Source organism: Gorilla gorilla, chromosome 3 (assembly GCF_029281585.2).
Source record: "Gorilla gorilla gorilla isolate KB3781 chromosome 3, NHGRI_mGorGor1-v2.1_pri, whole genome shotgun sequence".
Taxonomy (NCBI): domain Eukaryota; kingdom Metazoa; phylum Chordata; class Mammalia; order Primates; family Hominidae; genus Gorilla; species Gorilla gorilla.
The window spans coordinates 133,289,028-133,316,721 of record NC_073227.2 but is presented as its reverse complement, the minus strand read 5'-3'; the positions used below and the strand labels follow the sequence as shown (position 1 = coordinate 133,316,721).

General features: G+C 36.1%; 1 protein-coding gene across 20 annotated transcripts in view; it reads right to left on the bottom strand.

The window, feature by feature from the left end:
• The window catches only part of ANK2 (ankyrin 2), a 678,765-nt gene that overhangs the window by 449,004 nt on the left and 202,067 nt on the right, over positions 1-27,694 (bottom strand). The window lies entirely within an intron of this gene.

The window sequence follows — 27,694 nt, the reverse complement described above, 5'->3', positions numbered from 1 at the left end:
CAAGTAGGACGGGTTTCTTCTGAAGCCTCTCTCTTTGGCTTGCAGACGGGTGTCTCTCCCCTGTGTCCTCATGTGGTCTTTCTTACACACATGTGTGTGTCTTTGTCCTGTGAGTGTCTGAGTCTCAACTTCCTCTTCTTAGAAGGACACCAGTCGTCTTGGATTAGGACCCACACTCATGATTTCATTTTAAATTAATCACCCCCTTTATAGACCCTATAACCAAGTACAGCCACATTCTAAAGTACTGAGGGTTAGGACTTCGACATATGAAATTCAGAGAAGACACAGTTCAGCCAGTAACAATTATGATTGCCAAAAAATTCTACCTTAGATCTTTTAAGAAAAATGTATATTTTTATGGTTGACAATGGAAATGTCTCACAGTATTATACTAGATAACTACATACCAACAGTATCATACTATTTTTTATAGTACCATACTATTTTTATAGTACCATACTATTTTTCTATTTAAGACTTTTTCTAACTCTATCAGCTTAGAAAAATGAAAGACACTTCTGGCAAGTATAATTACTTCAAAGCGAGTTCAAAAAAATAAAGCAACCACTTTAATGTGAAGTCCAGTGTAGTATTATTTTCTCTGTATTTGTACTATTTTTAAATGTATAATCAGAATTCTAAAATTTAATAAACAGGTTATCACAGATGATTTTACTCTTCGGTAAATGTTTCTTTTTATGACATATTCCAAAAGTGTACTTCTTTTATATTATTTAAAATAGAATGAACCTATTGGACTGTTAGAAAATCAGAAAGAGCTTATAAATTATGTAGGCTAATGGCACAGCAGGGGGTTTCTTAATTAAGTACGGAAAGTATCTAGTGACAGCTTTTTCTTGTTCTGATTATTCAGTATGGGAAAGTTTATTGGTCTAGAAAGCAAAAGAGAATATCTTTGAATTGTTTCAGGAGCAAAGTCACATCTCCATACAACAGGTCAGAGAAATATGTACAAGTTACATATCACTTTGACATGTTTTGCCTGTTGCCATGATAGCAAGGAATGTTCCTCCAGTGAATGCAATGGAGTCTATGACTATAGTTTAGTAAAAGACATGAGAATGACTATGATGTAACCAATGGTTGCAAGATACTTGATTTTTCTTCACAAATCTGAAAAAATAGATTTTTCAGAAAAAGCAAGGGCAGATGATGTACCAATTTTTTCTGTTTTTTAGTGTTGTGATATCAGAGAAAGACTTGTGAAGTATTGTCTCAACTTCTGAAAGGGGCAACGATGAGCAAAGGGAATATAATATCCTATCTCCTGATCCAGTGACATGTAGTGACGAGTAAGAAAATAGCCACTACTTGAAAGAGCAACAGATATAGAAATATCCCAGATGGAAAATCCATTCCAAAGGCAAATCTGAGTCACGTAAGGATTTATAGTTGTTAAAGCACCATTTTCAAAATGGTAAAGTCATAGCTATCATACCAATATAAGATGATATAAGTAAAGGATTTTATGTAGCTAATTAATTAATGAGAGGATCAGTAAGATGTTAAAACTGGTTCAAAGGTGAATCTGATATATGTACATGTGATATGGTTTGGCTGTGTCCCCACCCAAATCTCACCTTGAATTGTAATAATCCCCACAGGTCAAAGGTGGGACCAGGTGGAGATATTTGAATCATGGGGGTGGTTCCCTCCCCAGGCCTATGCTATTCTTGTAATAATGAGTAATTTCTCACCAGATGGGGTGGTTTTATAAAGGGCTTCCCCTTTGCTCAGCTCTCATCCTCCTTCCTGCTGCCATGTGTTTGCTTCCCCTTTGGCCATGATTGTAAGTTTTCTGACACCTCCCCAGTCCTGTGGAACTGTGAGTCAATTAAACCTCTTTCCTTAATAAATTACCCAGTCTCAGGTATCTCCTTAGAGCAGCGTGAGAATGGACTAATACAATATGGACAACCACATATGCTAAATACTGAAACGATTTTGCTAATATATGTAAAGCTGGTTAGTATCTTACATGGCAGTAAAATATAATGTTTGGGATTACTTTTCTCTAGGAGAGAAATTAATTATATTTCTGCTTGACAAAGTGTATTAGCATTTCTATGGAAAGGATTCATTTGCCTTATCAGTTTTCTACAAATTAACATCTACCTCTACAAGTTATAAAATAGCCTAGAAAGAGAATCAAATATGCACACCCTTATAGAATCAGATAATTCCTGGAGGTCTGTTAGACAACACCTAGCACTCCAGTGAACAGACACCCAGTGATTTCTTCGGCCCATTTCAGATCTTTGATAATTTATGCTGACATAATTGAATCAATCACTGACCTGTTCTTTGCCCTCATATTCCTGGCATGGTAGAACCTCAGACAATAAACATAAAAACTATCAACATGTGGGAGGAGAGTTCATGACAGGAAAAGATCTTTTTTATTAGAAAAAGAAATATTTTACCAATTTTAAAGAGTAGACTCTGAGCTGCTCTTCAGAGAATGAACAACATGAGGATCTGCCTGATAACTTACTTCTTTGTATCCTCAATGGCTGGCACATATGGATGGCCCAGTCATTCTCAATTTGGACTGCACACCAAAATGACTGGAGGAGGCTTTCTGTTCTGTTTTGTTTTGCTTTGCTTTGTTTTGTTTAAATACAGTCTCCCTGACACTACTGAAAACCTATTGAATCAGATTCTCCAGTCACAGAATCCAAGTCCCTGAACTTTTAAAATGACTCTGATAGAGGTTCCCCCCACTTCAGCCCAAGATGGGACACACTGTTGGCTAAAAAATAAAAGATTCAAGCAAGTTATTTCTGAAATTTTTGTGTAGAGGTCTAGAACACAAACTATTAATGCCTGACTTTACTTGTAAACATTCTATTAAAGAAAAGTATCACCAAATTTTCTTTTCATGACCACTAAAGCTTTCTCCCTTTGCTGACCATGGTTCCATCCAGCTGTGGAATAATGGATTGATTACCAGAGAAATCCAGGAAAAAAACTCATTTCATGCTCTACAACTTTAACTGAACTACTTATAATTCTGTAACAGCTAACTCTTCTATATAATCTCCCAAAGTTCTTCCAAGTTTATTCCATTCAAGTAGGCCGAAAATGTTTATAGTATACTTATACATTTTGATTTTATTAATTAAAAATTTCTTTGAGGTATTTACTATCACTATCATTGGGAACTAGGAGGACTATGCCAAGTTTCATATTAGCAGGGACCTGCAGATTGAAGCTATCATTTTTTTCAACCAAGTGAAATTTTTCTTTCAGGACGTAATTTCTATAGTCAATAGGATCTACATTATGCAGATATATCTTTTATATCAATGGTAAAAGGAAACATGCATATTTCTAAAAATGTTATGCAATGTACTGTAGCAGATAGAAAACAGATGGATGTTATTCTTCTAAGACAGTGGCTGCTGTACTTGAGAGACAAACTGAAGCATTTGACCCGTTTCAGGTTAATCTAGGTGTTTTTTGCATTCTTTGCTCTTTTCTTTCTTGTACATTTCAAAAAACTAGCTTTTATCACAAACTCAATAATGACTATTTTCACTACTGTAATTTACAGTCACCTTTGAAATCAGCAAGCTTTTAAAAATGTAGTTTCTAATTATAAAAGGTAATAAATGGCCAGGTGCGGTGGCTCACGCCTGTAATCCCAGCACTTTGGAAGGCCGAGGCGGATAGATCATGAGGTCAGGAGATAGAGACCATCCTGGCTAACACGGTGAAACCTCGTCTCTACTAAAAATACAAAAAATTAGCGGGGTGTGGTGGCAGGCACCTGTAGTCCCAGCTACTCAGGAGGCTGAGGCAGTAGGATGGCGTGAACTGGGGAGGTGGAGCTTGCAATGAGCTGAGATCGCGCCACTGCACTCCAGCCTGGGCGACAGAGCGAGACTGTGTCTCAAAAAAAAAAAAAAAAAAAAAGTAATAAATATTTAATGTAAGAAAAATTTGAAATTAAAGTATGAAGAAAAATTATATGTATCCAGATAAAAACCACTACTGTCATATATGTATTTCTTTTGCATTTTTCTATGCATATAAATAACATAGTTGAGAGCATGTTGGATATACTTTTTTACATCCTAAATTTTAAAATTATTGGTAGTGGACTTTTTTCCTGTCATTACAATTTCTTTAAAAGCTACTTTTAAATGGCTACATAATATCTAATTTCATAGGTGTTTCATAATTTAACAATTTCCTTATTATTAAATATTTTATTGTTTTCTAAATGGGGCTATCATAATATTGATAAGTCAGCTTTTAAAAAGCTGTTTTCTCACCCAGCAGTAGCCAGAATATGCACTGGTTATCTAAGATGAAGTGTTACCCATAAATATACAGCTCACATCTTTTTTTTCTTTTTTTCTGTTTTTCTTTTTTTTTTTCTGAGATGGAGTCTTGCTTTGTCTCCCAGGCTGGAGTGCAGTGGTGCGATCTCGGCTCACTGCAGCTTCCGTCTCCCGGGTTCAAGCAATTCTCTGCCTCAGCCTCCCGAGTAGCTGGGATTACAGGCGCCCACCACCACACCCAGCTAATTTTTGTATTTTTAGTAGAGACAGGGTTTCACCATGTTGGCCAGGCTGGTCTTGAACTCCTGACCTCATGATCCCCCCGCCTCGGCCTCCCAAAGTGCTGGGATTACAGACGTGAGCCACTGCGCCAGCCAGCTCACATCTTTTAGAGATGTTTCAAGAAATCTAAAAGGCCCTTAGTTTTAAAATGTCAGTATATCTTCACCTTTTTAATTAACTTTAAAATCATTTTTATATATCATTCTTCATTTTTTACACTGAGACTTATAGAATTATCTTCCAAGTCATTAAAGCAGAGGTGCGACTAAAGTGTTTCACAACTGGAAGAATTATTATTTTAAAATCTGTGCTGAATTTCAGAGATCATTTCCTTCTGGTTTGAATCAAATTCCAAGAATCTGGGTGTTTTATTATATTCCTTTCCAAATTCCTCCATCTCTATTCCAATATCTAAAACTTAACAACATAGTAAAAGTGACCAATACTATTTTTTACAACTTTACTCAAGAGATTGCTTAATGTTAATATTTTAGTTCCCATTTTGTTCATTTCACTGTTCAAATTTCAGCACTTGGCCCTTTGGGAGTACTTAAAATGAACATTCTAATTTTAGAGCAGTCATGAATTTTTTGCTTAATATCTAATTCATATTTGCAAAAGACAGTCTTTCTTTCTTTTCAAAAATATCTAGCTCATGTTATTTTTCCCCAATTTTATGTATCACTTGAGCTTGTTATTTTGGAGGATTTCATTAGACAGGTGCTCATTAAAAAAAAAAAAAATACAGCAACATTTAGCTTTATAATCAGCCTCATTTTGAAAGGAATTCCACAGTATAGAGCTTAACATTTTAGTTAGCAGATTAAGTACCCACTACATACAGCACTCTACTAGGGCAAATGTTTTACCATTATATTTGAAAAAGGCAATGAAGCAACAACATTAAAAACATTTTAAAATAACTCTTCAATTTTCTCCCTTAGAGCAATTTTTAAAGTATTGGAATATAAATGTATTTAATTTCACTGATGTCTAGTTTAGTGCTATGTGTTGAGTGGGATTAGCTTTGAATCTAGGGCTACTAAATGTCAAAATATAAAAATGTTAAAGATAGAATAATGTGTCCACTACAGTATGCTGATTGATGAAACTGCGCCTCTATTTTGGAAGTACATATCTTGTGACATTTAAATCTACACATGTCTAATAATAAATTCAAGGTATTTTTTGTAGCTAGAAAAAAAATCCTAGCATTATGTAAGATATTGTCTTTTCTTTTAAGACACAGTAAAAACAACTTATCTTTTATAATAATAGAAAAAGAGGAGATAACCTAAAATAAGAACTTTATTTCCTCTTCTACTGTAGCTTGGGTTTTGCTAGGTTGGTATCAGTGACAAGGAATATTAGAGAGTCATTTTCAATTAAAGCCGTTTTTCAGGTTTTGACCATAGTTAAATAGGTTAAATACAACACTGAGATTGAATTGTCTACACTGATTATTACATCAAGCTTCTAGGACCTTCCTTTTCATATTCAAATAAGCTCTATATGAAATCTTTGCTCAAAATAACTGACTTACCCCATCTTTGACTCTGTCACACAAGGCTAAACAGTCTATGCTACTATCTCAAATATTTCCTAGCAGAACTACATTATTGAATATGCACTGTAGTATCTTTAAATCAAATCCCCTGTCTTTTACTTCTTTGTATCATTTTTCTACAGAGTCTTGAGAACATTGCTGAAGGTAAAAGTTTTTCAACATTCAGCCTAGTTGGGCTAAATCAGATGAACAGGATTTCATTGTTGGTAAATATTCCTTGTCAATTATTTTGTTAAATGCGGCCCATGTGGATAGTAAAAAAAACCCAGTCACAGATTGAATGTGACACCATGAGCCATATATAGGACGCTTGGGCTACATGAAAAGGAGAATTGAACAACCACTTAAGAAAATTAGAGAGGTTAGTGTGAGGATAACTAAAGTGCAGCTCAATACAGATATACTCAAAAAATGCTTTCTGTCCTAAAAACTCTTAAAGAAAGAGCCAGTCTCCCCTCTCTAAATCTGCAGTGAAAGGAAACCAAAGGTTCTAGAAACTGGTGTATGTGGGCACACCTAAGACGAGTTAGAGTAGCCCTACAATTTCAAGAATTACAATATTTGAATCAAAAGGAACTTTAGAAGTTATCCAGTTCTACTTCTTCATTTAACAACTCAGGAAATAGATCCAAAGATGTTAGTCAGTTGTTCAAGGCCATAATGCTAAACAGCACTGGAGCTGGTTACCAGCATCAGAAACTTCTTTCAGACCAGAGTTTTATTCCATCTGGTACCTGTCAGTTGTCAGTACCCAGAAAAACATATTCAAAGACAAATGAATTAAAGCCTAATTATTATAAATTCTAAGTAGTATCCACAGAAGATCATGCTATTTGACATTTGACAATGAAAAAGTAATAAACTTTTCTTAGCAGCCATGATAATAAACATTTAAACACAGGAAAAAATAGTGGATAATGCAAAAAAAAAAAAATAGAATGGTATTTTAAATTCTCCCTTGAAGTTTTGAAAAAAATTAGAAGTCAAGTGCAGTGGCATGTGCCTATAGTCCCAGATACACTGGAGGTTGAGGCAGGAGGATAGCTTGAGCCCAGGAGTTGGAGGTTGTAGTGTGCTATGATTGCACCTGTGAATTGCCACTGCACTCCAGCCTGGGCAATATGGCAAGACCCCATCTCTTTAAAAAATAATTAGAGGAATGGTACCTCACAATCCTCAAAATAATTTATACTTTTAGAATGTCAGATTATAGAACAGTAAAAAAAAAAAAACTTAAAGAAACCTAATGCAGAAAATATTTCTCATAAGAAAATAATACACAGAATCAGCCGGGTGCAGTGGCTCATGCCTGTAATCCCAGCACTTTGGGAGGCTGAGGCAGGAGAATTGCTTGAGCTCAGGAATTCAAGACCAGCCTTGGCAACATGGCAAAACTCCATCTCTACAAAAAAATACAAAAATTAGCAGGGCGTGGCACATGCCTGTAGCCCCAGCTACTTGGAAGGCTGAGATGAGAGGATTGTTTGAGCTGAGATCGCACCACTGCACTCCAGCCTGGGCAATACAGTGAAACCCTGCCTCAAAAAAAAAAGAAAAAAAAAGAAAAAGAAAATAATACATAAAATTATTCATTTGGACTAATCACCATTAAAAACACTCTGATAACATGATGTGTTTATATAAATAAAATTCCCTGAATATTTTATCAGGGATCCATGAGCTATACAACAGCTTTAATTTAGGGTTAACTTTACATATAATATTTAACTATTTTCTATTTGGCATTCAAAGCAATAAAAGTGGGAGGTGAGGCACAAGAGAGCATCCTTGATTCTCAAGTACATGTATGTGCAATACAGTATAGTGAAAATGAGGGTTCAACTAAATGAGAATAGAACAGAGCATCCTTGATGGCAGTATGAAAATACACGCTATATAAGGAAAGTAAGCAAATAAATGGCTTATCTGTGCTGAACTGCACACTATTTATAACTAATATGGTAAAACCTGTGGAAATTCAAAAGAATTTAAAATATTAATGTTCAATTTATATTATTTATAAGTAAAAGTAAAGTACATGTTTAAACAATCAAAGATCCTTAAAGACTGTTGTACTTTGTTCAGTTTTTTAAAACATAGAAATAAAATGCATTTTGTCTCTTTAGTGTTATATTCTACATCCTCTGGTATATGTATAATATTTTGGAAACATTTATTATTTCCTAACTGGTTTTTTGATAGAAAACACATTTTATTTGGCTATAGGAAGGCAGTATATATGGACATTTCCCACTCTAATGTCATGAGATCATGTCTCTCCCTAAAACCATCTCAGTAGTTGTTGCCAGCACACAGTATGTTTTATAAACATTGGTTAAAAAGAAGAATGAGCTGAGTCTTCTCATTAAACATTACAAATGCAGATTGACTTTGTGTCTTATAAAGGGTTAGTGTATATTACATGCCATATAAATCAGAGGCAACATAGAGTGGTGAAAAAGAGTCCTGGGCTTAGAGGCAAGAGACACGAGTTCTAGACCTAATTTTGCCACTAACTGGAGAGAGGAGGAACTTTTACTCCTATAATACTTAAAATAATATCATTGGACCAAATGATCTGAAAATGCCCTTCCCAAGAAACCTAAAATTCCATAATGTTATTATTCAGCTCTAAGTATAATAAATTATTATTCAACTCTAAATATAATAAATTATTATTCAACTCTAAATATAATAAATTATTAATATCTACAAGAAAGAAAAGCTATAGTTAGGCTGACAGATTTACTAATCAAAATGATATTTATTCTTGCATTAAGATGTTCCGTTTTCATTAATGGCAGATATAATGCACTTAAAGTTCGCTTTTGTATTTCTCAACTGGAACATTAGTTTGGCCACACTTTGCTACATTTGCAAAACACTTAGTAAAATTAAAGCAAAGAAATGATTATTTTCTATGACAGGAGTTTGAATAAAATGCTGGTTTATGAATTTTCTACTTGTTACTTTTTGTTAAGGAAAATAAATTTGGTATTATACTTATTTCATTTGTCTTATGAAAAATAAAGAGAATATTGAAAGTTCTATGTATCTCACACTGTTAATACTTAGGCACATTAAAAATAAATATACATGAAAATTAGTATATACATTAATTATATTAAATTGGCCTGCATAAAATAAACTAATTGTTTTATTTCCTTACCTGACACGTTGGACTTCAACCGACACTAATGACCATCAACGAGAGAGTTTCCATAGAGTTTTTAATTTAAAATAATGCTTGTTTTTACATACATTAAAAAATAGTTAACATTTATAAATAAAAATAACTGTGATAAAGAGATAAAAGCTGAGCACCGCTAATGGAGGTACAAATTATAAAATAATAAATTGCTTTAATGCTATACCCTGCTCCATATAACTGCTACAAGTCTTCACTATCACCTATAAATCCATCTAATACAAAAGATGCTATTGCCAATTGTCAATATGGAGCTAAAGCTGGAAGACAATATTAGTATGCATATTCCAGTATACTAAGAGATTTCTTCTAAGCTGAGAAAAGGTCTACTTTACTCAGGCCTAAAAGGGTATTTCCATGTGGAAAATGATAAATAACTCTTTATTAACTAAAAAGTGAAAGAAAATAGAAATTCCATAGAAAGCAGAAGTAATCAGGGGTCAATTAAAGCAGAGCATATTACCACCCCTGATTAGCTATATATAAACTCAAATAATTATGCAGATATAATCATATGCAAACATGAATTCCACATTCAAGAAGTAGCCAAATAAACAACAGCCAAGCAAACAAACAAGTGGGAATTTAGAAAAACAAACTGTCAAGGACAATCTTCAACAAATTTTCAAAAACAGAAAGCAAACAGCATGAAAATTAAAGGATACAAAAAATCATTTGCAATCCAAAACTATTCATTCTGTTGATATGCCAAATAACATTCAAAACACTTAAGAAGACAGTAGATCACATCATTAATATTACTGCCATGCTTTTTAGTTTTATTTGTTAGAGTGTGGCATCATTCCCCTCTCTATTCTTCAAACAGGAAAAATAATATTCACTCAGACAACAAATGCAGCAGCCATGGTGAAGGCGATCATAGAAAACTAGTGTCCGGACTTGGATGTTTCCGCCACGTCTCCCCGCTACTGTCAAATAGCTTACTTTCAGAGTGAGAGTGGGTGTGACAAATCTGGGAAGGTGACTTGATCATCTTTTTTTTTTCACTAAATGAAAACTTGTTGATGTCACTTTCCCACTTATGTTCTTTCAGGTGCTTTCACAACCTGAATTATTTATGCAAGGGTGCCAAATGCATCAAGCTATCTTCATTCCACCCTCCCTGAGCCAGGGCAGACTTCAACCATCACCTCAGGAGCACGCTAGTCCACTGAGCTTGGCTGAGCTCAGAGCCCTTCTCAAGACTTTTCCAGGAAGCTGCCCCTAATCAATCAGATGGCCTGTGTAATAAAACCCATTTACCTTTTGAATAGGTGACTACTCAGAAAAATGCTTTGGCTAAAAGCATAAGTAAAGAACTGACAGGTAAAGCAGGGTCAGAGAAGAAAGATGTTGATAGTGCCAGTCCAAGCAAGGGAAGCAATAAGCAGGCCCCAAATCTCCAGCACTCCAATCCTGGTAGCCAGATAATCTTTTTTATGCAGGTAGTGCTTTGAGGTACTAGCCTGATGCCATTGACAATCAAATTATATAATTGTTTCCCCTTCTTCGGGTCTCGTGCTTATGTAAAAACCTGTTGGCTAGTATTTTGTTCCCACATAGTTTTATCGACCCATAAAGTCAGAACACCAAATTAATTTGGCACAACTATTCTAATTTTATGTGACAATACATATTGAAAGTCCATATTATACATCACTTCCTGTGAGGTTACTTAATGTGAATTCACCCCTAAGAGACTGCTCTCTTCTTAGTGCACTGAAAAACTTAGTTTCTGAGCCTACAAAGTAAGGATTCAATGCTGAACCATGATAAATCCCCAAGATATGTATGTCATCTAATAATATATCTTAATAACCAAACAGTTGAGGTTTATTGTCACTGCCACTTCTTTCTCTTTAGACTTTCAACATGTAACACATGGAATAAAGGTCCCTCATGAACTGAGCTCCACCTTTTTTTCTTTCCAATTTTACCTCCAATGTAGTCCTACAGTTTGTATCAGCCGCAGGAATTCCGATCATGGCAGTGTTGGTGGTGGAGGATAAGTATATTGCTTCAGGACATCAAATCTAAAGTTATAAAGCAAAATCTTAAATACAAGAATAAGCAACAACATTGGAAGTTGGGAGCATTAAAAGTTTGTAGAATTGACCAGGATGTAATATGAAAAGGAATGCATTTTAGATCCAAGAGAGTTATCAGTAAAGAGTCTGTTAGAAGCTCTTTTTCATTGTGGTGCTTGTCACTTTAGCAGAAAGTTAGTAGCATAAAGTAGTTGTGTGGTTCTTGGACACCACAGCTCAAGCCTATAATGTCCACAAACCGTGAGGTCTAGCTATCTGGAATGACTTGCTGCTCTGGAATTTGCATGTTTCTCACATCCCCCTGCCTTTGCATATGCGTTTCCTAATTTCCAGAACATCCATTGGTCTTTATTCAAGCCATGCCTCTCTGCTCCCTTAGCATTTATGGCACTGGAATTTAAGTTGTCCCTATATATTTTCTTTATGATTCTAAGTTCCTTAAAATCAGGGCCCTGTTTAAGACATCTTAATGCCACTGAAGTATCTATCACAGTACTTTATATATGATGAGATATATAATTTGATCATTAAATTGCTTATTAAAATACATTGAATAGAAAATCCTGATGCTATTATACTAGTTGAAGATATTCTCATAAATTCTCACCTATTCATTTATCTGACAAATGTGTATCAGAGTTTTTGGGTTTTGTTTGCTTTTTACTTTTTTAATGTGTCTGACCTTGTGCTAGGAATGGGAGACATTAAAGGGACTCAATCCCAGCCATTAAGGAGAAAGAGATCTTGGTAGAAAGTTGACACTTTTACTCGCAGTAACATCGCTATCCAAACTGCTACCAAATATACAGACTACAAATGTTTCATTGAAATACTTAAATATGTAATAGATTGAAGGCAGGAATTTTATTTATGCATTGATTATTCAAGTTTTTACAGATCAGTTTCCTCTGCTTCATAACTGTAATTTAGGTGTAGAATTATGATGCACATTAAAGGTGATTTTGATTAATAACCCCACATTCTCCTGTTTTCCATCACTGAGGCTCATAGTCCTGCTCAGTTATTAAGATGCTTTAGTATAGTGCATTTAGAGCAGTAACTTTCAATAACTGAAAAAGGCAGATTTTTGTCACTTATACCCATAAACTATTAGGTTTAATATTAGCCCATTTCCTCATCAGAACCATGTCAGAACACAAAAATCCTGCAGATTCATGTGACTGGTTTATTAATTCAGGAATTGTAACATTCAAAATTCACAAGTAAACGGTCCTGTTTAAGCTATAAAACAAATATATTTTTGCTAGGTAGTTTAACTTTTTATCTTAATGAAATTCACACAACAGTTTTTCTCAATGGAGCATCTAAATATCAATAATATCTGACAATTAAAAACACCAAAGAGTTACGCAGGAATGGAAAACTTTTTGCATATATTAATTTTTTATGTTCTGTATATAAAATTCTGTGATAAAAGACAAATGTTATAGTGAGTATATACTTATATAATAATTATACTACACATTAATAATGGGAGACTTTAACACCCCACTGTCAACATTAGACAGATCAACGAGACAGAAAGTCAACAAGGATACCCAGGAACTGAACTCAGCTCTGCACCAAGCAGACCTAATAGACATCTGCAGAACTCTCCACCCCAAATCAACAGAATATACATTTTTTTCAGCACCACACCACACTTATTCCAAAATTGACCACACAGTTGGAAGTAAAGCTCTCCTCAGCAAATGTAAAAGAACAGAAATTATAACAAACTATCTCTCAGACCACAGTGCAATCAAACTAGAACTCAGGATTAAGAATCTCACTCAAAACTGCTCAACTACATGGAAGTTGAACAACCTGCTCCTGAATGACTACTGGGTACATAACGAAATGAAGGCAGAAATAAAGATGTTCTTTGAAACCAACGAGAACAAAGACACAACATACCAGAATCTCTGGTACGCATTCAAAGCAGTGTGTAGAGGGAAATTTATAGCACTAAATGCCCACAAGAGAAAGCAGGAAAGATCCAAAATTGACACCCTAACATCACAATTAAAAGAACTAGAAAAGCAAGAGCAAACACATTCAAAAGCTAGCAGAAGGCAAGAAATAACTAAAATCAGAGCAGAACTGAAGGAAATAGAGACACAAAAAACCCTTCAAAAAATCAATGAATCCAGGAGCTGGTTTTTTGAAAGGATCAACAAAATTGATAGACCGCTAGCAAGACTAATAAAGAAAAAAAGAGAGAAGAATCAAATAGACACAATAAAAAATGATAAAGGGGATATCACCACCGATCCCACAGAAATACAAACTACCATCAGAGAATACTACAAACACCTCTACGCAAATAAACTAGAAAATCTAGAAGAAATGGATAAATTCCTCGACACATACACTCTCCCAAGACTAAACCAGGAAGAAGTTGAATCTCTGAATAGACCAATAACAGGAGCTGAAATTGTGGCAATAATCAATAGTTTACCAACAAAAAGAGTCCAGGACCAGATGGATTCACAGCCGAATTCTACCAGAGGTACAAGGAGGAGCAGGTACCATTCCTTCTGAAACTATTCCAATCAACAGAAAAAGAGGGAATCCTCCCTAACTCATTTTATGAGGCCAGCATCATTCTGATACCAAAGCCGGGCAGAGACACATCCAAAAAAGAGAATTTTAGACCAATATCCTTGATGAACATTGATGCAAAAATCCTCAATAAATTACTGGCAAACCGAATCCAGCAGCACATCAAAAAGCTTATCCACCATGATCAAGTGGGCTTCATCCCTGGGATGCAAGGCTGGTTCAATATACACAAATCAATAAATGTAATCCAGCATATAAACAGAACCAAAGACAAAAACCACATGATTATCTCAATAGATGCAGAAAAAGCCTTTGACAAAATTCAACAACCCTTCATGCTAAAAACTCTCAATAAATTAGGTATTGATGGGACGCATTTCAAAATAATAAGAGCTATCTATGACAAACCCACAGCCAATATCATATTGAATGGGCAAAAACTGGAAGCATTCCCTTTGAAAACTGGCACGAGACAGGGATGCCCTCTCTCACCACTCCTATTCAACATAGTGTTGGAAGTTCTGGCCAGGGCAATTAGGCAGGAGAAGGAAATAAAGGGTATTCAATTAGGAAAAGAGGAAGTCAAATTGTCCCTGTTCGCAGACGACATGATTGTATATCTAGAAAACCCCATTGTCTCAGCCCAAAATCTCCTTAAGCTGATAAGCAACTTCAGCAAAGTCTCAGGATACAAAATCAATGTCCAAAAATCACAAGCATTCTTATACACCAACAACAGACAAACAGAGAGCCAAATCATGAGTGAACTCCCATTCACAATTGCTTCAAAGAGAATAAAATACCTAGGAATCCAACTTACAAGGGATGTGAAGGACCTCTTCAAGGAGAACTACAAACCACTGCTCAAGGAAATAAAAGAGGATACAAACAAATGGAAGAACATTCCATGCTCATGGGTAGGAAGAATCAATATCGTGAAAATGGCCATACTGCCCAAGGTCATTTACAGATACAATGCCATCCCCATCAAGCTACCAATGACTTTCTTCACAGAATTGGAAAAAACTACTTTAAAGTTTATATGGAACCAAAAAAGAGCCCGCATCGCCAAGTCAATCCTAAGCCAAAAGAACAAAGCTAGAGGCATCACACTACCTGACTTCAAACTATACTACAAGGCTACAGTAACCAAAACAGCATGGTACTGGTACCAAAACAGAGATATAGATCAATGGAACAGAACAGAGCCCTCAGAAATAACGCCGCATACCTGCAACTATCTGATCTTTGACAAACCTGAGAAAAACAAGCAATGGGGAAAGGATTCCCTATTTAATAAATGGTGCTGGGAAAACTGGCTAGCCATATGTAGAAAGCTGAAACTAGATCCCTTCCTTACACCTTATACAAAAATCAATTCAAGATGGATTAAAGATTTAAACGTTAGACCTAAAACCATAAAAACCCTAGAAGAAAACCTAGGCATTACCATTCAGGACATAAGCATGGGCAAGGACTTCATGTCCAAAACACCAAAAGCAATGGCAACAAAAGCCAAAATTGACAAATGGGATCTAATTAAACTAAAGAGCTTCTGCACAGCAAAAGAAACTACCATCAGAGTGAACAGGCAACCTACAAAATGGGAGAAAATTTTCGCAACCTACTCATCTGACAAAGGGCTAATATCCAGAATCTACAATGAACTCAAACAAATTTACAAGAAAAAAACAAACAACCCCATCAAAAAGTGGGCGAAGGACATGAACAGACACTTCTCAAAAGAAGACATTTATGCAGCCAAAAGACACATGAAAAAATGCTCATCATCACTGGCCATCAGAGAAATGCAAATCAAAACCACTATGAGATATCATCTCACACCAGTTAGAATGGCAATCATTAAAAAGTCAGGAAACAACAGGTGCTGGAGAGGATGTGGAGAAATAGGAACACTTTTACACTGTTGGTGGGACTGTAAACTAGTTCAACCATTGTGGAAGTCAGTGTGGCGATTCCTCAGGGATCTAGAACTAGAAATACCATTTGACCCAGCCATCCCATTACTGGGTATATACCCAAATGACTATAAATCATGCTGCTATAAAGACACATGCACACGTATGTTTATTGCGGCATTATTCACAATAGCAAAGACTTGGAGCCAACCCAAATGTCCAACAATGATAGACTGGATTAAGAAAATGTGGCACATATACACCATGGAATACTATGCAGCCATAAAAAATGATGAGTTCATGTCCTTTGTAGGGACATGGATGAAATTGGAAATCATCATTCTCAGTAAACTACCGCAAGAACAAAAAACCAAACACTGCATATTCTCACTCATAGGTGGGAATTGAACAATGAGATCACATGGACACAGGAAGGGGAATATCACACTCTGGGGACTGTGGTGGAGTGAGGGGAGGGGGGAGGGATAGCATTGGGAGCTATACCTAATGCTAGATGACGAGTTAGTGGGTGCAGCGCACCAGCATGGCACATGTATACATATGTAACTAACCTGCACAATGTGCACATGTACCCTAAAACTTAAAGTATAATAAAAAGATAAAAAATAAAAAATAATAATTATACTAAGCAAATTCACGTGCCCAGAAATAAAATTGCAAAGCCTCAATAATGAAAGCAAACTCAAGATTAAATCCAAAAATAAATTGAAAAAAATGTATTTATTATTATTATTATTATTTTTTTTTTTTTTGAAACAGAGTCTCACTCTGTTGCCCAGGCTGGAGTGCAGTGGTGCAATCTCGTCTTACTGCAGCCTCATCCTCCCAGGCTCAAGGGCTCCTCCCACCTCAGCCTTCCAAATAGCTGAGACTACAGGTGTATGCCACCATGCCCAGTTAATTTTTTTGTATATTTTTTGTAGAGACGGGGATTCACCCCAGTGCTGAGGCTGGTGTTGAACTCCTGAACTCAAGTGATCCACCCAACTCGGCCTCCCAAAGTGTTGGGACTATAGGGATGAGCCACTGCACCTGGCCAAATGAAAAAATAATTCATACTATCTTGCTACCAGTCTTTAAAATTTAAAATAGACCCCACTTTATATTTTTCTTTGAAACTTATCCTTTAAAAACATCTATTTAAAGTCTTATTTTTCTGTTGGGCCTCATGTTCTTGGTAAAGTGGTCTTTAGATCAAGTTTGACGTACACAAATACCATTTATCTGTCTATCCCAGTACATTTGCTGAGCTCCCATCATGAACTTTGAGTCCCTGAGGATCTTGAAGTTAAGAAGATCCCTGCTCTAAAAAATATGTAAGCTGTATAAAGAACAGTAACAACTAGGAAAGGCATGAAAATCTAATTTCTGTAACTCAGTTCAATTCAGTAGAACTCATAGCCTTATTATCTGGGGAAAATCAGAACATATAGGCCCTAAATTTAGTCATAAACTTTAGTTTAGATGTATTTTCCAGTAATTATTCAGGAGAAAGCAGTAGTCATGGGGACTCAGCCCCAGAGGCATCCGTCACTTGCTATTATATCAGCCTTTGCTGCATTAAGCTTTCCAAAAATAGAATTCACATCTTCAAATTCATGTATTCCTTCAGGTATCCCCAACAGACTTTTCCCCCAACAGACAAACATTATGTTCTTACCTTTGACAATCATTTCAACTGTGATACAGGAATTTGATTCTAAAAAAACAGGGGTAGGATCGGCTCTTTCCAGCCCCTTCTAGCTCTAAATTTTAGGAAACAGTGGGTGCCTCTTCTTCCCAATATGAAGCCACATGGGCTGGGTCCTTTTGTTTTCCTCAGATCACAGAAAGAAAAGTAAGCAAATAAGGGAAAAATCAGATTTTAGTTCACTATTTTTTTCTTTTCTTTTTTTTTTTTTTTTTGAGACAGAGTCTTGCTCTGTCACCTAGGCTGGAGTGCAGTGGCGCCATCCTCCTCTGGGTTCAAGTGATTCTTCTACCTCAGCCTCCCGGGTAGCTGGGATTACGGGCTTGTGCCACCATGCCCGGCTAATTTTTTTGTATTTTTAATAGAGACGGGGTTTCATCATGTTGGCCAGGCTGGTCTCCAACTCCTGGCCTCAAGTGATCTGCCCACCTCAGCCTCCCAAAGTACTGGGATTACCGGCGTGAGCCACGATGCCCAGCCAGATTTTAGTTCACTTTAGATACGATATGCACACCTAATTTTACCCTACGCCAATTCTGTAAATGACTGATATAATAACAGTAACACAAATGGGTTTTTCATTATTATCTTTATATAAAACAATTATAGATGTATTTAGATATGTAAATTACAGTTTGACTTCATGATTAAAAGCATGAGTTTTGGAGTCAGACAGGTGGATTTGAAGTCTACTTGAACCACCACTGATATGACCCAAACAAGTTACAGAAGCCCCAGTTTCCACTTTCACAAAAGGAGGATAATAAAAATCTACCTGAAAAGAAACCCCAAAAAAACTATCTCAAAGTGTGATGTGCCTGAGTTCCTTAGTAGAAAGTAAGAATTATAGATGTTACTATTACTCAACAAAATATTCCCATCAAAAAAAAGACAGGATGAATATCCATGAAAAGTTATCTAATATTTAAAAATATATAGAGAAAAAATATTTCAAAATGCTGTATTTATCTAAATTCCATGGCAAATTGACTCATTTTTATAAGGTTTGGATCTCTTTCAAACTCTAGTCCATGCACTATGTTATAACTTCTCTATGATTTCCAAATAGGGCTTTCAAGTTACTGAACAAAAACAGGTATATCTGTACAACTTTATGATGCATATCTAACAAGTTTATAGATGAGGCAATCTGTAAATTTGTACAAATGAGGGAAAGAGAGGCTATAAACATATTTTTAACCATCCAGAGAATTCAAGGTATTAAACTCATATACAGATTCCAAAACTTAACAGAGCAAAATTCAAAAACATACAGTTTCAAAATGTATTATTCAAAAATTAATACTGATCAGAAACACAGTATTAAGAAAGTTTGGAATAAGTAAAAGTCCAAAGTAAAATCAATTGTTTTAACATTAAAATATACTGTGTACAGGAGGTTGAGGTGGTAGGATCGCTTGAGCCCAGGAGTTCAAGGCAAGCCTAGGTAACACAGAGAGACTGATAATATTGACTTTACATATTCAACAGGAAAAATAATTATACTAGTCAAAATCCTTTACAATAAGCTTCACTTTACCATAAAACTCTACATTATAGAAAGGTAATTAAGTACCCATTACTGTCCATTTACATAAATTTTAATATTCAAATAATATTTAATATAGCACTATGCTATTATCAAATAATTTGGATGGTTAGAATGGGATTGATCCTAGCAACAATAGATATGAAGAACTCTGTACTCTACCACTCGAGCTAACATGAGTTTTTTTACAGTTACATAGGCATCCTGAGCCTATGTAGTGCACTTTGTTCCAATCATCTACATATTATAATATAAAATTATAAATTTGGAAAAAACCTTAGAGACTTCAGTGGATTTTCAGTCTAGTGCTTCCCCCACCCCACACCACCCCCATCAACATTCATTACATCATGTCTTCCTAGATGTAGTCATTTCTAGAACCTGAAAATTATTTTTTAATATTTATTTATTTATTTATTTTAGAGACATGGTCTCACTGTGTTGCCCAGGCTGGACTTGAACTCCTGGGCTCTAGCTATCCTCCCGCCTCAGCCTCCCAAGTAACTGGGACTAGAACCTAAAAATTATTTAATTTACATATACATATCTCTACTTCACTCTGGTCACATGGCTGACTTCTTCCTAATAACATCAAAATAAATTAGGCTGCTCACAAATTTGGTCTTCTAGAAACCATAGTGTGGGCTATCCTCTATTAAGCTCTCATAATTGTGTGATATTTTCCAGGTTACTTTTCTAGGAATACATATTTTTACTTTGGGATTCCCCACTTAAAAGATAAGAAAATGGGAGGGATAGGAAAATCATAATATACACCACCGCTTACCCCACTCAAAAAATGGCAACTAGATTAATTTTCTTAAATTCAATATTACACGAGTGAAATTTTGCTTGGGAACTTTTAAGTAGGAATAAATGGCTTCTAAAGTAATATGTTTTATCAGGGTATCAGGGTTTGGTCATCTTTTCATAGAAAATAAGTATGTTTGGAAACAACTGGCTCACATAACCGGTTCCTCCTTTTTTTCCAATTGTTGTCACTTAAAAAATATTCATCAGAAAGTGGAAAATTTGTTTTGAACTGCACTTGCCGTCCCTAAAGTGCCATATCAGTTTCTTTTTTTTTTGAAACGGAGTCTCGCTCTGTCACCCAGGCTGGAGTGCAGTGGCACGATCTTGGCTCACTGCAAGCTCCACCTCCCGGGTCCACACCATTCTCCTGCCTCAGCCTCCCAAGTAGCTGGGACTACAGGCGCCCGCCACCACGTTCGGCTAATTTTTTGTATTTGTAGTAGAGACGGGGTTTCACTGTGTTAGCCAGGACGGTCTCGATCTCCTGACCTCGTGATCCACCGGCCTCAGCCTCCCAAAGTGCTGGGATTACAGGCGTAAGCCACCACGCCTGGCCCACATCAGTTTCTTAACAACAAAGAAGACATAATTATTAGCACAATAATCAATTAAATAGATGTATTTTTAGCTAACTCACTTTAAAAACTTAAACTATTTTTCTAGCTAACTCAAATATTCTCTAAATATCTAATGTACACAGCTTTTTTCTTTTTTTATCTCAATGACCTGACAAAATATATACAGCAACTTTAGCTTCTCCCTAGTGTCAATGACAACATAATAAGGAAAAACATAGCAACAGAGTTTGTTTAAAAATATATTGATAATGGCAGCCAGGTGTGGGCACGCACCCATAGTCCCAGCTATTCAACAGGCTGAAGTGGGAGGATCTCTTGAGCCCAAGAGTTCAAGTCCAGCTTGGGCAACATAGCGAGATATATCGCTCTGTTGCCCAGGCTGGAGTGCAGTGGTTCGACCTCCGCTCACTGCACGCTCCGCCTCCCAGGTTCATGCCATTCTCTTGCCTCAGCCTCCCGAGTATGCGGAACTACAGGTGCCAACCACCACGCCCGGCTAATTTTTTGTATTTTTAGTAGAGACGGGGTTTCACCGTGTTAGCCAGGATGGTTAACTAGATTAGTTAACTACATCTCCTGACCTCGTGATCCGCCTGCCTCGGCCTCCCAAAGTGCTGGGATTACAGGCATGAGTCACCGCGCCCAGCCGAGATATACCATCTCTAAAAAAAAAAAAAAAAAAAAGCACCATCCTGGCCAACATGGTGAAACCCCGTCTCTACTAGTCTCTACTAAAAATACAAAAATTAGCTGGGCATGGTGGCTCATGCCTGGAATCCCAGCTACTCGGGAGGCTGAGGCAGGAGAATTGCTTGAACCCGGGAGTCGGACGTTGCAGTGAGCTGAGATCGTGCCACTGCACTCCAGCCTGGCGACAGAGCGAGACTCCATCTAAAAAAAAAAAAAATGGCAAATAATAAACAAAAGTCTTCAAATTATAAACCAAATGGTTTGAGCTTCTGCCAATTATGATAAATTATTTTGGGAGCACAAATGGGTATTAAAAACTTTTTAAAAGAAGGCTAAATATAGAATTCTCTTTCAACATTTTTTTAAACATTGCCTCTAAAATCTCTTAATAGTTGTCTTCCAAATATTATCCTCTTTCTAAGGTAAAAAAGACAAAAGATAATTAGTTCCTCTGGAAGTCTCTATGTTTGCCTGATTGTACTGAGCAGAAATATGCATATTTGCAGATCTGCCAAGTGCAACCCATTTTGCTGGACAATTCCCAGTGCATTGAATCTCTGCCAAAAAAATAAGCTGGGTGTTGAAAGTTCCTTTTTATCCGTCTGCAGAATTTCACTTTCTCCCTCTGCTGGCTGCCACAGACCCCCTTTACAGATATTAGGTTTAGATGTGCAATGAAACACACATTTGTTCTCTTTAAGTTTTACGATAATGAATACTTCAGTACCCCTTTCTTATAAGTGTTTCTCTTTAGAGCAGCTCTCAGTAACGAGTTCACCATTCCCTGTGCAACTGAATAAAGCTTTTCTGTGACAGGTCCTTCCTATAAGATTTGCAACTCTTGCCATTATTTAAAGAACTCAGAAGCACTTCTAAAAGCCGTAAGCATTTTACAATGTTTTCTTTGCACCACTGAACAGCCCCAGCTGAGGAAAGCAAAATGAAGAGGGCCAGATTCACGCTGAGGAGGGCATGATCTTTTCTGTGAGATCAGTATTTTCAGATTTAGTTCACTGATTAGGCTAAGTTCCTGTTTCTTTGTATGTTTTGCCTCTAAGCATGTAAACGCAGACATTGGAGATCACTGTGATTCATATAAGTTTGTAGAAACTTATGCTTATTCTATTATTTATTTGTTTGCAAAATTTTAACACTAAAGAATATGGTTAATAATAATTAACACAAATTTTACTGTTGTACCCTTAATTAATTCTATGACCATCATAGTAACTATAATAGACAATTACTAGCATTTCTAGAATTACAATTAATGTGTATGAATTAAATGGAGAAATTGTGGAAAAGGAAGAAAAAAATCTTTGCTTTGAAAAAAGTAAAAAAATGAATGAGCTCATTAGAACTTTGTTCACTTTTATCAGCTACCAATACCTTCGACACAGTCTCTGCTATACATAGACTGACCACAAAATAAGGAATTGGTTCCAGGTAGGGTACAGAAACGCTCACCACAGAGTGAATACTTTTTCCGCAAAATTCAGTTCTTTTCTTTCAGAAAAATCCGTGCTACTTTGGTTTATTGAGTTTTCATTTTCATCTTTTTTCATATAAAGACAGAAAAGAGTTTTAATGTAGATTATAAACCATTTTAACCCAAAACAAAACAAAACAAAAAAATAGTAGGAAACAAAAGAGAATTATTTTCTGTGGTCACAAGAACTGCATATAAAATACAGTTACAGTAATACAAGGATAAGATATCTATTAAGTTTAGATGAGAGACTAGAAATCTCCCATTTGATTTGATGGTTAGAAACAATAAATGGATTAAGATTAACAAACTTAACTCTATCATTACTCCCAATTATGTATGTTCTTCAGGAAAAAGAATTCCAGAAAATACCAAGCTTCAGTTATCTAAATTTAAGCCAATTATGTTACAATTATTGACCAGAACAAAGGGTGAATATTCCATCACTTCAGGAAATGGCTCAAAGATTACACCTAGTTTATACAAGTAGATGGGAAATTAACACCACTGAAGTATACAAAAGATTTTTGGCATCACATGCAAACAGAAATATACACTTATCAATAATCACGTTAATGCAAGGTATTCTATTCCCCAGTATCTAAAAAGTTTAGCCTTCGCTATTTTCTTCCAGTCGTCCCAGTGGTCCTCCTAGGCCTTGAAAATAACTTTTAAAAACTTGAGACAAAATTTTATATCTGGTCCATATGATTTCATACTTAACCCTTTTAATTATTCTCATTTCCTTTTGTGATTTTCTTCTATATAACTAGAACAGGATTTCATGTGCCATAGGTACTGATCTTCATGTGTGGTTCAGGGATATACAGCAGAATATAAGATGGCAGGGACACTGGCCAGACTGAGCCGCTTCACCTTCAGCAGGAAATGAGTTTTGGAATGAAAGGGTCCCCCATCCCCAATCAATGCGCCAGACTTACAAAGTCAGGAAAACCATGGGGAGTCCTCAGCCAGCCAGAGATCTTCCTATCTGACCTCAATATTAACAGCTTTTGGTGGCATAAGTCCTAAGCCCTGCAGAGACAGTCCTCTAATCATTATAGTTTTTAGAGGGAAGGTTGAGAGGAAGTGACTAAACAGGAAGCAGGTTCTAAGGATATAAACCTTCATTGGACTCTCAAAGCCACTTTTTTCTCAGCGAGCCATTGCAGGTATTTGACTTGAGTAGCACTCTCTCATTTTGAAGACCAGCCCTTTTCTTGCTATGTCTCTCCAGTCTCAACTACATCTTATCCTAGCTGTCTGTTTGTTCGGTCTGACTTCACCAGCCCATTTTGGTCTTAAAATAAAATGATCTGGATCTGAATTTTGGCTCTGCCACATTTGCTGGTGATTTGCAGTATGAGTTTGACAAGTTACTTAACCTGTATGAGCCTCCATTTCATCAAATGTAAAACCAAGTTATAATATCCACCTCATTGCATTGCTGACTATCAACAATAACTCAAGTTAAACGGCCCTCTTTAATTTGTCTTTATAACTCTGTTAGCAAGTTCTTCATACTCCAGTTTAACCCTCTTTTAACCATTTCTTATATTGGCTTTTCTACCTTATCAATACTCTGCTTTCCAACATAAAAGTATGGTTTTCTTGAAAACTTCTATCCCATCTTTGTGGATGTTTTCAGCCCTAGGCAAAGTCATACCCTAATGGAAAAGCAACACCCTGGTAACTCATACTACATGCTTTCATGGCTGCTCAATGTCAAGGCAGTTAATCCTCTCTGCCACAGTCATATGTCTATCCTTTGAGGATAACGAAGAACAGTTCTACTCATGAGCTCAGTGAAGGGCTCCACATTAACGAACTTTGGTAATCCTGATCAGCAAAATTAATTAAAAGAAGGGCTTGGCTTTTCAAATCCCAGATTTGTAATATATTTAGCAGTGATTTTTGTTGAGCTTCCTTGATAAAATTAGTATCTACTATCACTAAAATTATCAATATAAGGTAAGAATTTATACCTCAGGTTAAAGTAGATACCAACCTGCCTATTTTAATTGTAAAGAAAAAAATTATCCTCAAACAACAGGTAATTTATCTTAAGAATTTCATGTTTTGATGAAATTCAATATAGTTGTGATCACCTAGAATTGTACTTTTCAAACAATGTTCAATGGAGCCACCAGATTCAATGAGGATGTCTCAGGGGAACTTCCTGAAAGTAGGATGAGGAGGAGGGGAAAGAAGAGGGATAAGTGGGTGGGTTCCACATCCTGCATGCCCACTGTAATCAGAATAGTTCTCTTTGTTAATGCCAGATTTTATTTTTCAAAATGGTTTTGCAGCTAACAAAAAAAAAAAATTTAAGTACCTGAACTAAAAGATCCCTTCAGTCTTACAAAGAGCTCTATGCCCTCAAGTAAACACTCCTAAAAGTCAAATGGGATGCAGAAATTTAGAGTTTCTAGTTAAATGGACATATTAACCTTCTTATAATTCAAAGTCAGCAGACTGAAGTCTTTCATCTTCAGGGCCTGTTTAACACTTTCAGTCTAACTCTACTGTCCAAAGAATGCTTAGCAGAGCAGAAAGAATGTGCCTACCTAAGGACACCTGGGTAAGGACAGCAGGCTCTCTTCAGTCATGGCAAAAAGGACATACATTTTGGAGTGTTAAAGTAATCCTTTCTTCAAGGTCAAAAAGTGTTCTTAAATTTTGCCATGAAAATGCTGTTATTAGGACACATACCAAAACTGAGGACCTAAGAAAAGAAGAGTCAAATCTTTCTTATACCTTCCCTCAAAACAGATGATCCCTGATTTCTGATTTTTAGAGAGTAATATTCATGTACATAATACACTTATAAATTTAAGGGGTTTGATGATACTACAAATTCCCAGTCATCAATACTTGCCTAATCTAATATTGACCTCTCTCTCTCTCTCTTTCTCCACAAACAATACTTCAATCCTTGCCCTTTTCCTCAAATCCTCATTAACTACTCTGGCCACATCTTCTTCACAGAGAAAATACAAATTTTTCTTGACATCCCCTTCAATTTTCCCTACCAAATCTACAAACCTATCTGTATCTGCACGCATCCTACAGAGATTGCCTTAGCTGTGTTGATGTGCATGTTGTCCTTCCCACTGGCTATAGGTAATCCCTCTTCCTAGACCACCTCCTCCATCACTTCCTTCCTTTTCAGAAACCCATACCTCCAATCTCTCTCCTTCTTCTGCACTGTTCCCATTAAAATGTAAACATGTTCAAGACTCTCTCATCCCAACTTCCCTATCCAGACCCTGGATTCTCCACACTTTTATTTCCTGACAAAATTTTCAAAAAGCTATCTTTTTTGCTAACTCTATCCCCTTATCTCTTATTTACTTCTCAAACTAATCTGGTCTGGTTTCTACCCCTGCTTCTCTACTGAAACTTCCCTTGCCAAAGTTACTGAGGACATTTATATGTAAAACTCCAGCTGGTTTGTTGATGCATTCATCTTTCTTGACCTGTCAGCAACATTTGACACTCACTAACAAATCATTATTCTTCCCTTCTTTGTCAAGAAGTGGAATTGGTTCTCCTTTATCATACTATAATCACAGATCTTTCCTCTGAGCTTCTAAGATTCATCTATCCAACTTCTGACTTAGCTTTTATACCTGGAAGTCTCAAATGAAGCAAAATGTATTGGAATATATTCATATAATAATATTAATTATGTAACAAAGCAGAGTAATATCTGCCCTTCTAAAAATAGCCCAAGCTGGCCAGGCGCAGTGACTCATGCCTATAATCCCAGCACTGTGGGAGGCTGAGGTGGGCAGATCACTTGAGCTCAGGAGCTCACGACCAGCCTGGGCAACATAGTCAGAACCCATCTCTACAAAAAAATTAAAAATTAGTCAGGCATGGTGGTGCATGTCTGCAGTTCCAGCTACTCAGCAGGCTGAGGTGGGAGGATCACTTGAGCCAGGAAGGTGGAGGCTGCACTGAGCCATGATTGTGCCACTGCACTCCAGCCTGGGTGACAGAGGGAGACCCTGTCTCAAAAAACAAAACAAAAACAAAAAGAAAATAGCCCAAGCTGATTAATGTATCTCATTATCAACATTAATAAAATTGTCTAATTCTCCTTTAGCACTCAAAAGAATAGGCACAAAGTATAGAAAATGTATGATAAATAATTATCATTCAAAGAGGATAAAATTTTAAGTTATTCCCCGCTCCTTTTATCTTATCTTCAATAGTACATGACCTGAATTTTGTAAGGCCTTGAGGAAATTTCTAAGCAAAATGAGAAATGCTTTAAAAATTGCAATTTTATTAAAAAGCTAAGTTGATTTCTCCTCTTTTGGCATTCTTGCATATCTTCTGTTCTTGGATTAAATTATTAATCTAGTACAAAGGCACCATATATTATTTATTGCACCTGAAACATCATGGATATTTGCATGATTGTCAATGTTAATGGTGTCATACAACTCATCCAATAGTTCACCATGTAATTGTTTCCTCTGTAACCAAATGAGATGATTTTCACAATATTTCATAGATTCCTTCTAGAAAAGAAATGGATTCTTCTAGATGAGATTCATGACTTAAAAATACAAGCAGATTTCCCCAAATCATGTGTGTGATATAAATAGACTAAGAATTTTTACATTCTATCATTTAAGTCTAATATTTCCTTCTTCCCTCCTTCCCCTTGATTTAAATGTAGAATCTGGAGAATTCTCCACATGGATGCAATCTATTTGAATTATTTAGAATCAAATCACTTTATTGACAACCTTATAGCAATCAATTTTATAAGTAATTATGAAGATAATGTTCTGATCACAGAAAACAAATTCATAAGCCTTTAGAGAAAATAGATGACTTTGGCGAACAAATCCCAATGTGTTTATTATGTCTATTGTATTCAGATTTCTTTCCTCCACCTCCCTTTTTCCAGCAATGAATATCTTGAGGAAGAGACAATCTATTTAC